At 42.1% G+C, this 17,069-nt stretch overlaps 1 protein-coding gene across 1 annotated transcript in view; it reads right to left on the bottom strand.

Annotated features, from left to right (window-relative positions):
• ENOX1 (ecto-NOX disulfide-thiol exchanger 1) overlaps nt 1-17,069 on the bottom strand; it is a 153,215-nt gene that overhangs the window by 118,647 nt on the left and 17,499 nt on the right. The window lies entirely within an intron of this gene.

Here is a 17,069-nt window from a genome sequence, read left to right as displayed (position 1 = left end):
AAGTTTCCAGCTTAGCAGGCGAGGATGAATCTAACCTTGTGACACTTGCTGAGATCAGAGTGGTTAAACCAGAACGTTGTCTGAGCAGCTTGATTCTCCTAAAAGCCTGTCAGGTCTGGAGCAGCTAATTGGGTCTTGCCCCATATGTTCTGCCTGTGATTTTCCCAGCAACTGAACACAGAGAGCAACGGAGCCAGCGAGCAGATTTTTTCCCAAGTTTTACTATTCTTGTCTCTCTCCTCATTTATGGGAAAAAAAAACATCTTTCATGCTGATCCTAGGAGAGGTTTGCAAAGTTCTGAAATTTTGACTTTTTTTTCGCTTCCTGGCCATTTCATTCGAAACATCTCCGCTCCGCAGGAGTTTTGAAGGGAAACAAACTTTTCAGACTATAACCTGCAGTAGGAGACATCATGACCAGGATGTATCTAGTTCACACACCAGTTTCACCAGGGAGGCAGAAAACAGCTTTTCAAGCAGTACGTGAGGACCGGGAAGCTGATGGCAGCTTCTTGGAGGTAACCCAGGGCCAAAGAGAGAGCAGGTTAGAGCTGATCGTATCGCCTACCCTCCCTTGCCCTCCTCTTCGACAGGAGCAGCTCGGCTTGCCATGATGTTGCTCTATGATGGGCAAAGGAAAGGAAAATTGAGGGGCTGCTGATGGGAGAGGAGAGAAGGGAGGGTGACTGGCGGTGCCATCCGCTTGGTTGGCATGGGGTGGATGGCTTAAAATCTGGATGTGGCCCATGCAGCTGGGCTGACTGAATTCACTAAAGTCAGTAGATTTGGGGCTTTTTTAATTTTATTTTTTTTTTCACACCAGCTGCGCTGTTTAGCTCTGAGGGTCATGTTCTCAGCTGTACTACAGCTGTATTCAGGGGAGCTTACAGAAGAGGCTTTTAGCACCTGGGACTGCCAGTGATTGCTTTGTCCTTCGATTTGCGCTGAAGTGGCCGCAGGACAGTTTTGGGTTTTGTGGGGCTGCGGTACTCAACACAGGCTGCTAACGGGCCACGTGCCCTGCTCTGCGTAATGCTGGCTCTCAACCACCTTTGCCATGCTTTTGCATTTTCAGCCTTTCACATTTTAGGCAGCTTTAGAGCTTCTTTGCGCTGCTGAAACGGGACAGAAGGACCAGGTTAGGAAAGGTCCTTTCCAAGTCTAGCATACGTACTTTAAACCCAACCACTAAATTTGCTGTTCAGAGAGGTTTCCGACTGGCTCCTTCAGTCTCTGGGTTCCTGCACTAAGAGGATTTATGTTTCACACCGTGTACTGTAGTTCCAGATATTTAAATCAAGAACGTACTTGTCCAAGCTTCACAGGGAAGTATACTACTTCAGAAAGACTTATGGCCAGCATCTTTATGTTTTGTTGTCACTTAAGCATTAAACAGCTCCATGCCGCCTTGTATAATTCTCAAAACAGTCAGGTTTCTCAGATTAAATGCCAGTCTCACATTATGAAACAGGTTGTGTTCCTAAGAACTAAATCAAAAAATAACTGTGGTCCTAGGCCAGGAATTCATGTGTATTATTCTTGCACTCAGCTCTTCCAGCATTCCCAGATTATAGGTTTTATGTTGTCATGAACAGCCGTGGTCATGGTACCCCTCAAAACGTGAATCGACGTCATTCTGAATCGCAGATGAGATATAGCCCATCCGTCAAAGAAACACCCAACGTGGCAGAAGTAATGCAAAACCTTTCCCACTTTATCTGCCACTTTATAAATCTGACTGCACTTGTCTGAATCTTTTTCCCTAGGGCTTGTTAAATTTCAGCAGAATTCTCCTTCATATTGTGAACCGAATATGAAAAGGCAGAGCGACCAAACTGATATTCAGCAAAGCTAAAATGCATAGTAACACTGATTCGGAAGGTGAGCAAACCATAGCTTATTAGCATGATTTTCTAAGAAAAAGGGGGCGGGGGGGAGGAAAAAAAAAAAAGCCTCTTCAAGAGAGAAAGAAAGAATCTCATATATCTTGAAAAGGAAAAAGAGGGATAAAAGAGACATGACTGATACAAGCAAAGGTAAAAATGTAAAACTCCCAGCAACTCCTTCTTTGACATTCCCCTTTGAAGGCAGTTTACTGCAGAGCAGAATATACTAAAATAAATATTTTGGACTGCACTTTGCATCCAGTTCCACCAGTGTGACTCCACTGCTACTAGCAGGGCTGTGCCAGGGTCCCAGGTGGCAAGGATGAAAACAGTAACTCATTATGGAATGAGAAATGTAAGAATGCTTTGGTGAGAGCATGTTCCCCACAGACTGCCACACAAGTAAAAAGAACATTTAAATAATACTGGCCCTTGATCCTCTCAAAAGCTGAGAGCACATTTATTCAGCTTGAATTCCAAAAACCCAGCCACAGTTTATAAAATGTGCTTGATCCTTGTGTAAGACCCTTTGGCATATTCTTTCAGAGAAAAGATCTCCAGATGTTATTTTTACAGTTCATCTTAAGTAAATGTATGTGTTTAGCTAAACAGGCTTAAACGCAAGAGCCACCTAAGAGAACAATGATAAAATGCTTGACTTGATTTACGGACCAACTGCCGAACCGGTTTTTATGAACATCTGGCTGGGAAGGTGATTTGAAAAGTTCTTCTGTCAGTAAATATCGGCATAGTACGCTCTTCTACTTACAGACGGCTCTGAATTGTAAATGTAATTAGTGGAGAAATGGCATCGGAGCGTACGTCTAAAGTCACGTTCAGCTTACCCATGCACACAAAACATTCATTTTACAGCACTGCTAACGTGTAATGTGTAATCATTCGCAACTTAATTAACAAAATGCACAAAATACCAGGTTTGGAACCTGAAAGTTGCTTTCCCTACAAGCTGCATGAGCAAGCACAAGGCTGTATCTCATGACAGCCCTTCAAAAGAAGCTCAGGCACCTCCTTGACAACTTCTCAGTGGCCACCGTGGCCTGCATTCAGTAGCCCAGCTTTCTCTTACAGCCCTGTTCCCTCTAGCTTTGTCACATAAGTCCATCAGGAGGTCCTGGGAGAGAGGAACCTCCACCGTCCTCTGGCCACCTCCATCTGTTTCTTAGCACAGTTTCTGCGGTTTCCCATGAACACAACAGCTTGTGAGGGCCTAAATGCCACAGCAACATTTCTAATTCAAATACTGATACCATCTAAAATCTACAAAGCAAGGCTGATCCCAGGAAAATGTAATTTTTCTCTCCTTCTTCCCCTGTTTTGTGACAACATGACAACTCTGGGATGACACAGTCCAGGAACCCTTTCTGTAATTCAATTCTAGCTCTGAAGCAAAAGTCTGCTTTCAGCCCGGGTCTACTCTAATATCGGGGAATGATGAGTTTTTTTTGTCAGGCATTTCTTTGTTCACTGAGAAACAAAGCAGCGGCTTTATTGTAGAAATTCACTTTCAGCTGAAATGAAGATAACACCAACCCAGGACCCCACTATAGATTCAGAGAGATTCATATCACCTACCCCAAAACATCTAACCACGGCACCTCCAACAGGAGCCTTCTCACCTCCTCATGTGGCCCATGGAAAAGGTGGAAGATTGTGTAAAGTGATTCAGCCCACCCACAGTAATCTCTGCATCCCCGAAGGAGATTCCTATCTCTTTCCAGAAGAAACCTACTGTCATCACACTCCTTTCTTCGGCACTCCTGTTGCACATCCAGTAACAGGGAGGCAGAACATTGTATATTCTTCCTTGCTGTAAAGAAACGACTGGGAAATTACTGGAGTACCTCATTAAATCAACAACAACAAAAAGGAATTAAATTTCGAACTCAGCCTTGGTGGAAAACTTACTGTGCACCAGAGAAGCAACTTTTAGAACAGTCTTGTTTTGGTTAAAGAAAAAACCTGTTATATTCTTGAGTGGCTACGCATACAAGCAACAGCCAAGACATTTACTGACAAGGATGGGAAGTTCAGACATGCTTAAAACATTGAAGAGTTTCATCACATGAAAACTTCACAAAAGCCGTGGACTAGAAAACTGTCGCAAAAGGGGCAAGATGAAAAGTGTGTCAGACTCAAATGGAATAGTAGTCCATTCTGAACAAAGCAAAAGGGATTTAGGAGATAGGGAGCACAGGAAGAGAAGCCAGCGCTTTTTTTAAGACATTGTGGTTATAAATGATAAGAAAAATAAGTATGGAAGCAGCATATTTGTTTCAATTTCCAAACGTATTTGACAAGTTTCCATAGGAGAGATTAATGACTAAGAGGCACAGAACAAGAATAAAGAAATAAACAAGTCTTCTGTGTATAAGAACTAGCTCAAATTGTTGTTTTGCCCTTAGAAGAAAACTACCCCTGTTACACAGGAGATCTTTTCCTTACAGCCATAAATCGACCATTATCCTGTGGGTCTGGATTTGGAGGGCTACTTTAAGAATAATGTCACACATTTATAATAGTATTGCTGTAGCTGTAATGGTCTAAAGTCACAAGCAAGACAAGGTTTACGGGCCAGTACAGTCAGAAAAAAAGAGAAGCCCACGTTCAGGTCTGAGATAGAAGCAGTGAACTTCCAAGCTAAATACAAGTAGGGAGCACACCCTTTGAATTTAACTAGACATGTTAAGTCAGGTAGACAAAAAAGCTGGTTGGCACCTGTACAAGGGAAGGGAATATTAAAAGGGAAGTGGTGACATGGTGGTTATTTTGTAAAGGAATAGATAGGTAAGCCTGTGGCAGATGAAAAGATTAATAGAGAGAGGAAAATTATAATGTGCTGCAAAACCATTCCTTCCTTTGAATTCACCTTTTTTACTGCCTGCTATAATTAAAGTTTAGGTCCCCTGGTTGCCTCAGACCATTGGAGGGCTGGTGCATATTTTCCCAGCTACACGAGTTGGTCCGAGAAGCAATATAACTTTTACCCACAAATCTTGCCTCATGCAGAAGGTACGCAGGTGTACAGCCTGCTCCCACAAATGTGCAGCATTCGCTTCCTTGCTCTGCGAGCAAACGTATATCGGAGGAGCCCGCTGTGACCCTGCCTCTTCTCCTCCCCCTTGCACTCACAAAGCTTGATTTGTTACCGGCACGCGGTCCCAGAGGTCAGGGCAGCACAGGCTGCGAGTGGGTCTGGGTGTTAAATGAGGGGGTTAATTGTCTGTGATGGAAAAGACTTCTTTTGTTTGTTTGTTTTCTGGGGTTTCTAATCTAAAAGACAGACGAAGCCTGGTCTTTTATGGCCAGATTCATTTTTCTTTATTTTACTAACGCAAGGAAAAAAATTTTACAACCTCTTATTCCTGCTGGCTCTGCAGACTTGTACAAGTGGAAAAGGGAAACTGGGTCCTATTCTGGTCGGTGTTATTGATGGAGGGGGCTCTCTGCACCTAACCCCGGGATCACTCTCTCCTCTTACGTTCATCTCCAGAACTCCAGGGGGAACAATCAAGGCTCCAACCACAATATTTGGCCAGCAACATTTTACTACTGGATCTTACTGATGCCAGAGCGAAAACAGGTTTGTTACCCTTTAAATCCCCAAAGGAGTTTGCAGAGCGGGCAGTACTTGCAAACCTGTAAACTCTATTTATATGCAGCCATCAAGTAACATGGACTTTCCTGATATTTTCAATCTATAACACAACTGTAAAAGAAAACTATGACGGGTTGTCATCTTTCGATCATAAAAGCATGGTGAGCAATAAAAAAAGTCCTCTGGAGGACTTCTTTAGTTCATGCTTACTATATACATATGTGGATGAGGCATTAAATACAGTATCTCAAGGCTACAGAGGAAACAAATCTTGGAAGCACAAGAAGTAGCAGGTCATGTAACCAAGTCTAGTGAGATGTGGCTCTCACGCAGCGTGACCCACAGAGGCCAGATGCCATTCTGCATTGGAAAATGTGAAATAATTGAGCTAGAATAAGGCAAACAACCTAGGAAAGGTGTGAAAACCCAAACTGTCTCCGAATTCTAACAAGAAAACACTGAGAAAATATCACTAGATCCACAACCTGATGCCTGTTAGCAATAAGAAGGGAGAATTACAGTATACAGTAACAGCAGCTAGAATATGCAGACGTGCGATAATGTTTCTGTTACACGATCCTTAGAATAATGGGATCCCTCTGTAACTACTTAAGGTAGCTAAGATACCTTAATGGCCATTAGTAGGTATCTGTTGCATTACAGAGATTGCATTCAAATCTACGCCGACGCTTTGTTGATGGAAAACTAGAGATCAGGGGAAAGAGGAGGCAGGGAGGTAGGAACATAAATGCCTGTTAAAGGAGCTGCGGTAAAAAAGCCCTCCACTGAGAACTCGGGGCCTCAAATCCCTGGATGAATAGTTGGAAGGATGGTTAGCTCTCGTGTCCCCGATGAGCTCAACTGCTGAGGTAAAACACTGGAAGAGAGGCAGTCCCTAAGGGACACCAAATGGTGTGTATGAGTCATTAGCTATCATAATTTTGTTTTCTTAGCACCGCACCTTCCCATTTCTAAGGCATGCACACGTGTAGAGACACATGCCACTCCATCAGGTGGTGTTGAAGCAGTTTATTATAGGGAAATATATGCTGGGATCCTTCATGGAGATATATGTTCTCTCTCAAGGCCCACTGCTAGAAACTTCCATTCATATATAACAGCCCCCTTACCTTCAAGAGGACAATCTTTGTCATAATGATTACATGCAAGTCTGTTTCTGCAGAATTGGACGGTTTGGGGTTGTTTTGTCTTAGTTCCAGGTTAAATTCCACTTGGACACCACCAGCAAAAACCAACAGAAATGCGGGCTGTTTGCTCTTCTTGAAGGGAAAACGTAGGACACATGTTCCAGACCACATTTAAATTTTTAAGCTCAGAATTAACACCTTGAATTGCAGCCAGAAATTATCTTAGTCTTGAGACTGAAAGTCCTTAGTCTTAGGAGTCGATAAATCAGTCATGACAAGCCTGAACCAGCTATGGTTTATTATAAAATCAAGCTTGATTAACTACTTGAGGTAATTAGACAGACCGGAACAAAAGGACACAAAGTTAAAAGGCAACATATGTAGGAAGAACTGGAAGAGATATTTTACTTTACACAGGCTGGTGAATAGCAAGAATGAACTCGCACTTGAGATTCTTTCATATACTGAATTCTGGCTAATAACATAAAGGGACCCCGCAGTATTTATAATAAGCGATTTATTAAATCAGCTGCTCTTGGAGCTGCTCAGCTGCAGATTCCCATTCCCTGCTACCTGCACACAGTCCTGATATCCAGGTGCAGCATCCGAGCTCTCTCCTCTCACAGTCCATGACCCTTCTCTAAGTCCCTATGGGGTTACAAATGTATTAAAAGCACAGTGAAGAAAAAAAGGACGCTACGACATTTATTACATTAAAGGACAGCAGCACTGTGTTTGGGTATATACACACTAAATATCAGGGAATTAAAAGAAAATAAAATCTGGTCACATTTCTCTTTCCTGTCCTCTTGATTTTGGTGAGTTTATTGTTATTTTTAAGGAATATTTAATTTATTTATGGTACTGCGTATTCTAGCCAATAAAGTTGTAGGACATTCTGCAATTTCTCAAAAATACTTCTACGAAGCATGCTTGAAGTGCCAAAATTGCTATCAAAAGGCCCCAGAAAAGAAGGTTTCAATGATTATTCCTGGAAACGGCTCAGCCATGCAAGTCCAAGTCAAGTCCCGAAACAGTGGGTTTCCAACAGAAGGGTTAAATAGATTTGACAGATGCAGCTGAAAATAGGGTAAAACTTCAACACTGCAGTGGGTTATAATATTCCACATTTGTTTCTAGTGAAAAGAACCATTTGAAATACAATTGTATCAGAAAGAGGACAAAGAGTTGGAGAAGCATATAACTTGCCCTCTCCATCCACTGCAGTCTGGACATGTCTCTTCTGAAACACAGCTCATGCTGCCAGTTCTTTACAAAAAAGGTGACAATAAGCACTTCTGCACCTTCTCCCAGGGTGCTGCCTCCTCTAAGTGCTAGCAAAGCTCTTTCGCTTCCCTTTCCCCAATCCTTCTCTAAAAATCACAGCAGCGTAGTCAAAGAGGAAGAGCAGGTAGGAATTGTCTGCCTCTTTCTAACGTCCACAATAGAGTTTGCCTGTTTCTCAGTGCCTGACTCAGAATATCAGATAAAAAGAGTTAAACTGCTTTTTCACTTACCACCATATTACTGCTGTGCCAAGATACCTATAAAAAAAAGCTACACAATAGGCAGGCAGCTCCGTAATCACTGCTGCTTTTCATGCCAATCAGTATTATCCCATTGTTTCCATTCGGTCCCTTACCTACCTGTTTTATCTAAGTGAAAGAAAACAGACCATGTGCAATTTGGGCTGGGATTGACTCTTAAGTGTTCAGGCAGCGTTTAACTTACTGGAGCTCTCTATCTCTACGCCTTTCCTGAATAGAAATAACAAATAATTACTAAATAATGTAGGCATTGTGGTCAGGAGGAGGAGATTACTTATGAAGAAAAATCAGCTAGGGTCAAGAGAACTGTTTTTTAAGGAAAAAAACCTGAATAAGAAATGTGCACATACAAGAAAGGCAGATAAAGTTGTCCTTGTTACACGAACAGAACTATTAAATTTCTGAAGCCACAGTAACAGAGTATCTTTAATATTTGGGCAGAACACAATCTAAATACGTGCTACAGAGCATTAGAGCATATTGTATGCATTAAGTTTAATTATCTTTCACCTCCACGTCCACTAACAGAACTACTCCAGTGACCAGCTGTTTCCCATTACAGAGATATGGGAAGGTGCAGTAAATCCACTGTTTATCTGACCAAAGTCAACATTAGCGAAGTATTCTGTTACAAGCTCCCTCGCATGCCCAGGGATTAGGCTCGCTGAAGCCCAACCTTCTTCTTCAATGCGGACCATCAATAGACATTTTTCCACACAGATCGCCTCTGCTGATATTTCACAGACAGACTCCTGCTGCGAACTGGATGTGCATCTTTATGCACTTTGAGAGACCTAATTCTCATGCAATAAGCAAAGGGCATTTGAAGGACGTGCGGCAGAAAGGAAAGAAAACCACGCTTATGCCCTTCATCCCAAGGCAAAACGCAGAAAGCAAGCTTCTCTTGCTTGCTCTCCAGGGGCTGAGCTCTAAGCATCAACCTAGCCCACGCAGGCAGAGAGCCTGACTAGGGAAGAACAAAAGGTTTTATAGCCCTTGATTTGGGGTGGCTGCCTGGGGATTCATTCATATTCAAGTCTTCCCCTCCCAAGGAAGTCTAGTTCTGCCAGTCCCCCAGGCAGTGCCATCTGCGCCATCCTGATCACCGCGCTCTCCTGAGCGCGCTCTGCACGGATCCAGTTAACAGTCCTCTTGGGAGTGCTGTGCCCATCTCCTGCAGACCATCTCCACAACCTGTAAACAGCTTTAGCTTTAGGTAGCATCGCCTTTACCTTGCCACCTAGACATCATGACTGCGCTCAGCAGGTCGCCTTCAGTCTGCCATTAACAAGCCTTTTTTTCCCCGTGAAAATACATAACCTGGTATTCATACCTTGTCTTTGATCAGTTAATATGGTCAGTTTGCTTTTTCTGTTGATTCCTATCCGCAAGAACTCAATTTTCCCAACAGCAAACTGTACATCACACACAGGTTACACTGGATTCCCCATGTCAGTCAAGGAACCTGGGATCCTTGGATGGGGAGTAATGTGTGAAGGGGAAGTGCTGCAGATAAGCTGTGCTCCAGCAAAACTGAACAGTCAGTAGCAAATGGTTCCCAACAGCCTCTTGGCTTACTTTATGCAGTGGGATGCTCATAATTACTCACTGGCTTTCTTGCCTAGAATAAACAAACACATGGAAAATAGTGGGAATGGAGGCTTTCCAAAGTGAGATAAAAGATGGGGAAAACTTTTGCAAAAATAAAGTATTTCCTTATGTTACCTTACTGTAACTTCAAAGAAAAACATGCCAAACAGATTTTTGGTGGTATAATTATCAACAGCCGGGAATTAAAAAAAGCCACCCAAAACAAAATGCCAAACCATCCAAACAATATGGGTTGCATCATAAATTTATTCCGGTAGTTTGAGACAGTCAAGAAGAGTTATGCCAAAGAGTAATCAGTCTGTTTTCCTAAACTGTTAACTGGCCTGGACAAAAGTATAACAACAGAGAGGTGCCATATTCCTGAAAAACCCTTCAGTCCACATGCAACACAAGCTTTGCACTTAGTAATTCCCTTTATGTGCCCCTGCTTACCCTCTGAGTCTTGTTTATTGGGACATTCAGACCCTTACACCATGTTAAAAAACACTATTTATCTTTAAGCGCCCAGCAGATTTTAATCATTATCTTCATCCTTGGCCTCAATTAAGGTCTAATATAGAGGAGGCACTTGAATGACCTAAGAGGCACACTTAACCCTGAATACTGTGTCAAAGACACTTAGAGTTTCTGCCACATTTCCTCTGGCCGTCGAATCTCTCTCTCCTTTTTCTGTTGTAACCTGACTGTGTTTGTTCCTAGCACTTTAATGTCCCCTGATGTGAAGTCTCCTTGAGTAACACTCACATGATAGAAAGCGTGATTAACTCTGCAGGTGCTTTTCAGGTCAATGAAAAAAACCTACTTGTTACACTAATATATAATACTTCTTTAGAGATGTTCCCAGTGGCTCTACATATTGGGATTCCCACAGTACTTACTCTCTTTCACTCTTGCTGCTCTCCTGTGTTTTCATAATAAAAATACATAGTTTTATCTGGGTACAAGCTTGACTCTAATCCATTAGAGTTAGATGTTCCACACTTCTTTAACTATTCTGATTGCTCATTCAGATAATTTAAATGGTAAATCTTTTCCTCTGGACTAAAACACAATGTTTCTGTAGTGAAGACTATAAAAATAAAGTAGGAGGGAACTAGAATAAAATTAGGAAAATGATAGGATTTTCTTCGGAGTATGCCTTACTACATTTCTCTTGCTTCATAGGCTGGCTTGTTAATGAAACACAATGTGTACCACAGGTTGGGAAGCCACGATAGCAGAAAAGATGCCTTCCGAAGATACCTTGTAATTTCAAGGGGTTTGCAAAACCTACAGAAAACTCAGCAGATTTCCTTAAGGCTGTTTATATCTTCTTTTACTGCCAGCCGTCAAGCCAGCGCAGCGTTCAGAACAAGGCTGAACACGCCGTACGCTACCGTGCCACCGGGCTGCTGAACGCTTCCAGCAGCTACTTGTGGTCCGCAGCTCACAGGGGCAGGAGCACAGGAGCGCGGGGACTGCCTTCGCCAGCTGCCTACTTCAAAACTTACATCTGGAGCGTGCTAAACTTTAGTCACCCATTACAGACGCGCGAGCATTTTTTTCCTACAAAAAGTGACTATCTTCGGGTCATAATACAAGTGGCTCACTTTAAAACTTTTGTGGACAGACCCTGTATTCGGTTAACAGGAGCTCAGTATTAATTACAGAAAAGGAAGCTGTGTTTTGTTAGGCATGTCTTGGGTGATTCGAGTAATGTGCTCATTGGCACATTGGTTCAGTGGCTAAGCAATGAGGTGGAGAAAAAGGAAGCTTTAATAGGTAACAGGATAGCATGGGTAAAACAAAATGAGACTGCCAGGTGGGTATCAGTGGCTCCAAGCCCCCAGTAATGAAGAGGCCAAAGAAGAAGAAGTATACACACGAGAGTTGGCAGAGTCTGGCCAGCTGACTTCTTAAAGTCTCCAGCACTGCTTAATGTACAGTCTTTCTTTGGGGAACTGCTGAATATAATCTAATATACCTTGATTTCCTACTTTATTTGATTTTTCTTCATTAACGTTACAAAAATAGTACACAGCCAGAACAATGAGGGATATGTTTACAATTTAGTCAGCGTATGATGATCTGCAGTTGACGATAATTCATAAAGCATACCTCATCTATTTTATGGTATAAAGACACTGGAGCTTAAAGGACTTTTCCATAGCCAAGGCAGACTGGTGAGGGAATTCTTAAGTCTCAGCCCACCCTTCATTTTTCTCAAATAATCCCTAGGTCTTCTCCTCTTCATAAGAATCAGTGACCTCTTGAGATACTGGAGTGAGTAGGAGAAGGAAAAGCCATCATGCTAGTCCTCCCCCTGATATGCCCATCATATGGAAAAATGCTTGAAACTAATTGGAATCTGAATATACTGATTGCCTTTAGTTACAATCTTCATTCTGAAGAAAGAGAGAGTCTGAATATTACATCTCCAAAGACTTGGAGGTCTTGAGCTAACAAAATTCTGGGAGGGATATTTAACCTCATGTCTTGGCATTTAGGAGTCTCTAGATCAAAATTTCCCAATTTTTTCTGTTATCAAAAAGTAAGTCTGGGGTTGCAGTTTCAAGATTGCAACCACTTATTGTCGCAGGCGCTGCTTCCAAAAGTGAAGTTTTGCCGAGTTATGACTTGATTTGGAACTATAAGCTCTAGTTTGGGGAACCCTGTTCTATATATTAGCGATCAAGAGGAAAGCCCATCAGAGGGAGCAGCACTTCAGCGCTGATTTGCCTTGTACATCTCTCCCTGTGAAGTGTCTGATACTCAGCACCGTCAAAAGCACAATCCTGAGTGAGGTGACCTGATTGGAACTGACAGCTCCTATGTTCCACTGAAATCAGGTCAAAAGACAAGTGTGTGGGGAAGGCAAAGACAAATGGAAAAACAGAAAGGTTGATGTAAGTGTCTAATATTTCACAACCCCCAGTGTCTAAAAAATACACGCCTGAGGCCACAAAAATGGTGTTAGGTTTTTTCTATGTCTTTTGGTAAGCAAGATGTTAGGCTTCAAAGCTTCCTAGCCTCTGATTTCACTAGGATTTTGTACAAGTGGTCAAAGTCTAACTTCAGCAAAACCAAGACTGGAGGCCACTGAAAATTTTAATATCTTGAGGCTGAGGCATGTTGGCCAGACTCACATGGAAAAGTGTGCCTTAATAATTATCCTGTAAGTAAGTAGAAGGCATCAGTTTTCAGGCATACCCTTGACTTCTAGGCAGACCTGTAACTTTCATCTTAGATGTCTGCCCTTGTGGTTTGTTATTTTTCTCTGTAAGAGCACAAATATGCAGCACAGGGCATGAGCTTAACTAAGTCTAAAAGAATTACCACTTATGCACCAGTCTTCATGTTCATTTGTACTGGGCAACTTTTTGACATACACCATTTTTGACTAACAAATGTTTAGGTCATCCAAGTCAGTCTGGAGGAAAGCATCTCAAAATTGCTTCATGGTTTTTGGCGCAATGGTTCATTAGTGAAAGGAGAACCAAACTGAACCAGAGAAGTAAATCATTTTCCTGGCAGTATGTCCTCCTTTAGAAAACAGGTGACCTGATGCCATTTGCTGAAACAAATGAAAGCGTAAGACCACTAAATTCAGCAATGCGAAAACTGCCTTTAAAATGTACCAATGCAAAAGCAAAATAATACATTCTCAGTTGGCCTGAGGTCACTCAGTTTTTCTGCTAGCCCTAAAATGTAACAAAAGCAGATTTGAATGTACTTGAAAGATGTGCTTGAATCAGAGTTGCTGAGTGCACAAAGAGGATTCAGATCTCAAAAAGGTGGAGTACAAACTATCCTTCCCCTCACACCAGACCATTCTTCTCAAAGTCTCAAAGCATAGAAAACAGCAATTTTAAAGCCTAGATAATTCAAAAGCAGTTTAGCAGATTTTCTCCAACCTTTCCAGATTTTTTTTTTTCCTCTGGGCTGAGACCAACCGTGAGAAAATTCAGCCCAAATGGCAATTTTGGGGGAAAAATTATAACCTGCTGAAAGAGAAGGTTTAGAATGAAAATGCTTTTCAGCCATAACTATTCCACATCAATCTTTAACACTTTAACTAATGCATTATTAAACTACAGTTTATTATATGAATTATGTATATATAATGTATAAATGCATATATTAGTGTATATGTAATGCAGTAGCCAAATATTATGGAAAAAGGTAAGCTTTCTGAATAACAATAAGTGTAAGCAAAATATATGTAGAAACAGAAGAGATATTATACAACTATTAACAAGAACCCATCTTTACAAATGAAAGGCTCTGACATTTGCCCAGACCAAAAATCCAATTTTACAGCACTGGGAGATAAGGAATTAAATAGAGTGCAGATATCATCTAAACTGGTATTAAAAGGTTAGCAGTGCTTAAAATTGATTAGTTACCAAGAACAGCCAGCCTACATCGCAGGCTGTGAGAAGAGTGTTGGCCAGATGTTGCTGAAGCTTTAGTTGCCATTTTAAAAAACTCTCGGGCTAGGCAAGAGCTTCACAGATTGCAAAGTGGGGAACATAACTCTGTTACAAGGCAGGCATCCCAGCATGTTACACAGCGGCAAAGTTAACAACAGTTGGGGGGGAAACAAAAAAACCCACATTAAAAACCTTTAAAAAGACTTAGTAGATCACATGGGCTCCATACCTGTGGGAACAAAACCGCCCTGCAATTTTGGAATTAGGAACCAGTTAGTTTGAGGAAGGAAAGGCCATGAATGGATAAGTCCTTTAGAAACTGGAAGATCAGAGAACTAAGAGATATGTCAGAATATAGATGAGTACCATACACCAAATTTCAGACTATGGCAGGTTATGTAAAGATATCCAGGAAAGATCACACTCTCTCCAAGATCAATCTAAACTACTTACTGCTTTCCTAGCTGTCGTCAAGGCAGGAAAAAAAGAATAAAATAAATTTTTAAAGACAGACAAACAGTTAGCACTGGCATATGGGTGTGTCATTTTCATTGCCGAGAAATGTCACAGATGACAGTAGCAAAAGCAATATGTGACTGCTGACAAAGATGACTTCATTGCTAGGATTAATAGCAAAAAAAAAGAAAAAGGTCAGAAAGGGCTAAGGACTAGTTAGATATTTGGTCGAACATGGTGATGCAAACTCTCCACAAATGCAGATACAGTAAATATATTATAGCAGATAAGTCTGTAAGTCTTTTAAAGGTAAAATTTTAGTTTTGCCATTATGGATTTGCCATGAAGAAAAGGTGTCGAAACCTTATGAATCATAAGGAAATCTAATGAAGTGTCAAAGCACCTATTTACCTTGAAAATACAAGACATTCTCAAACAAAGGAAAGCAAAAGGAAAGAAAAGAAGTTATTCTGCTCCCGTAGAGAAATCAGGCAGCACTTCAGTAATTAATATTTATTACTTATGGCACCTTTCATACATTGAAAATGCTGAACAAATACCAACTGACCTGTACAACACTCCTACAATACGTGATACACATAATCATGGAAATTACAGTAGGGAGCTGGCAATGAAATAAAGTCCTGGAGATCCTCCCTTGTGGGGAAAAGCATTGCACGTGAGATGAGGCTGCCATGTAGGGATTGCATAGCACACCTGAGGACACAGTTTACACCGAAACTGGAGAGACAGAGGAAGAGAGGAAGACAAAAAGGTGGGCAAACCTCCACGGGATATGCAAATGAGATGCTTATAAATCAAAGCAGCAGCAGCCGATTTTGACATGTGGCTATTTTCAGGTTTGGAGGTAATCACATTCAAGTTGAGCACAACGTCTGCAGGCAAAGCCCCACCAGAAAATGGAAAAAGCTTTTTCCCCTCCCAGCACATAGAACCATAAAATGTCCTGAGTTAGAAGGGACCCACGACGATCATTGAGTCCAACTCCTTACTCCACACAAGACAACCTAAAAGTTAAACCATATATCGAAGAGCATCCAAACACTTCTTGAACACCAACAGGCTTTGGGCCATGGCCACTTCCCTGAGGAGCTTACTCCAGTGCTTCACCACCCTCACAGTGAAGAACTTTGTGCTAATAACCAATCTGAACATCCCGTGACGCAGCTCTAGGCCATTCCCTCGCATCCCATCACTGGACACCAGAGAGGAGAGATCAGCACCGCTCACCCTCATGAGGAATTTGTAGACAGCAATGAGGTCTCCCCTCAGCCTCCTCTTTTCTAAGCTGAACAAACCTAGTATCCTCAGCTGCTCTTGTTAAGTCTTGCCCTCTAGTCCTTTCACCATCTTCGTTGCCTCCCTGTGGACACACTCAAAGATTTTTATATCCTTCTTACCACACACAGCGCTCAAAGGGAGGCTGCACCAATGCTGGGTAAAGTGGAACAATCACTTCTTTTGACCGGTTAGCTACACTGGGCTTAATGCACCCCAGGTTGGCCCTTTTGGTCACCAGGGCACACTGTTGACTCATATTGAGCTTCCCATCAACCCAAAACCCCAGATCCCTTTCTGCAAGGGTGCACTCCAGCCTCTTGTCCCCCAATCCACAGATACATCCAGGATTATACTGTCCCAGGTGCAGAATTTGGCATTTGTCCTCGTTAAACATCATACGGATGGTGATTGTCCAGCGTTCTAATCTATCCAGATCTCTATATTAGGGCTCTCTACCCTCAAAGGAATCAACAGCTCCTCTTAATTTAGTATCATCAGCAAACTTAGTGTGGACTCAACTCCTGTGCCCGGGTCATTGATAAAAACATTGAAGAGAACTGGCTCCCGAGGAGCGGATGGTTTTGCTTGTTTCTTTTAATCGGAGCATGGGGTTAAAGACAGAGACCAAGAATCAGTTCACAGCCTCCACCAGCTAAACTCTCTGCTTGAGATTGATTCATTATAAATCAGCTTTCTTGCAGCTTAGTTTACCCATCTGTAAAACAGGTAATTCTGAGCCAGACCATCAGCTGTGGGCTGGCACAGATCCACTCGGTTCCCAGTGTCAGAAGGGGACATATTTGGCCAAAATTAAGCGTCACACATCCCTGGTGAGGCAGGCAGTGATTTACATCATAACCTGGCTCACTGCATCCATGTCTACATGGACGGGCACAGACATGAGAGGATGCTGCTCTGATCCAGATGTTGCAGAGCTCTTCTTCAGCTGAAGTGGCAATGCAGCTTCCAGAGGGGATCTGTCCTGTGCCTGGCATGTGGCTTGTGTCTATAGGGCACCCACCCATAAAAAAACCAATTTTTCTGCACCTCACAGGTGCAATAAAGTTTTCTTAATCGCAACTAATTGGGCC

Source organism: Haliaeetus leucocephalus, unplaced genomic scaffold, assembly GCF_000737465.1.
Source record: "Haliaeetus leucocephalus isolate CR32 unplaced genomic scaffold, Haliaeetus_leucocephalus-4.0 Scaffold897, whole genome shotgun sequence".
NCBI lineage: Eukaryota > Metazoa > Chordata > Aves > Accipitriformes > Accipitridae > Haliaeetus > Haliaeetus leucocephalus.
This window is presented reverse-complemented; position numbering and strand designations above follow the sequence as displayed.